The sequence below is a fragment of the Triticum dicoccoides genome, chromosome 6B, assembly GCF_002162155.2.
Source record: "Triticum dicoccoides isolate Atlit2015 ecotype Zavitan chromosome 6B, WEW_v2.0, whole genome shotgun sequence".
NCBI lineage: Eukaryota > Viridiplantae > Streptophyta > Magnoliopsida > Poales > Poaceae > Triticum > Triticum dicoccoides.
In genome coordinates this window covers 57,296,794-57,297,695 of record NC_041391.1, presented here as the reverse complement: position 1 = coordinate 57,297,695, position 902 = coordinate 57,296,794, and positions in this window count along the sequence as shown.

Here is a 902-nt window from a genome sequence, read left to right as displayed (position 1 = left end):
AGAGAAAGTAGTACGGGGCTCACATCGTTCATATCTGATCAGTGCCGGTTGCATGGGTGGTACGAGGTGGCACACACGAAACGTCACCCAAATTTGGGATGCAGTGGGCATGCCCATCTTAGGGCCCCACGTAAAAGTTGAACGAATTCGGACACCAAACGCACGTTGCGTCACGTCCGGTCAGTGTTTTCGGTACGTTTCATGGAGAAAACCATTGGAAAATTATATGGTGCCAGAAAATTATGAAAACTTGCAGGCATGATGGCCCTGGCGATGAGTGCGTGTGGAAAAAGTTAGGGGTCCACCGGCTGAGTCAGAAAAGAAAACCATAGGAAATTCAAACCATCGAAAAATTATGAATGTTAAATTAAAAAATGCATTAATATTTTCTGTCGTTAAAAAAACATCGGAGATAATGGCTCTCTTTTTGAAGATAATGCATGATCCATGTGAACCTTCACAAGCTCTGAGCAGGTGAAGACTCACATCGATCCTGCATATCCTCCAAATAGAGTCCCACAAACTGAGATGTTTGTGCATTGACAAAAAGAAAATTATATAAAGGAGTGAACGGCGTGCCGGCTTAGCGATGTGGTATTAAACTGAAATGTCAAAGTAGAATGCATGTTTTTAATAAATGCATCATGGGCCAGCCGGCGGTAGTTATACGGGACAGGCGAAGTGGCCCACTATGGCGGGACCATGTATATGACGCCGTACGTGCGTACATGGCATGGAAACCACGCCGCCATTACCTCCCCCCAGGACCGCCTAACCCCGCCGCCTCCACGCACGCCCTCCCCCCGATCCGACGGTCACACCGCCGTGGCCGTCCCAACTCCCGTCCCTGCCGGCCTGACGGCGGCCGTACAGTCCGGCATCTGCGCGCGCGACTTGGATCT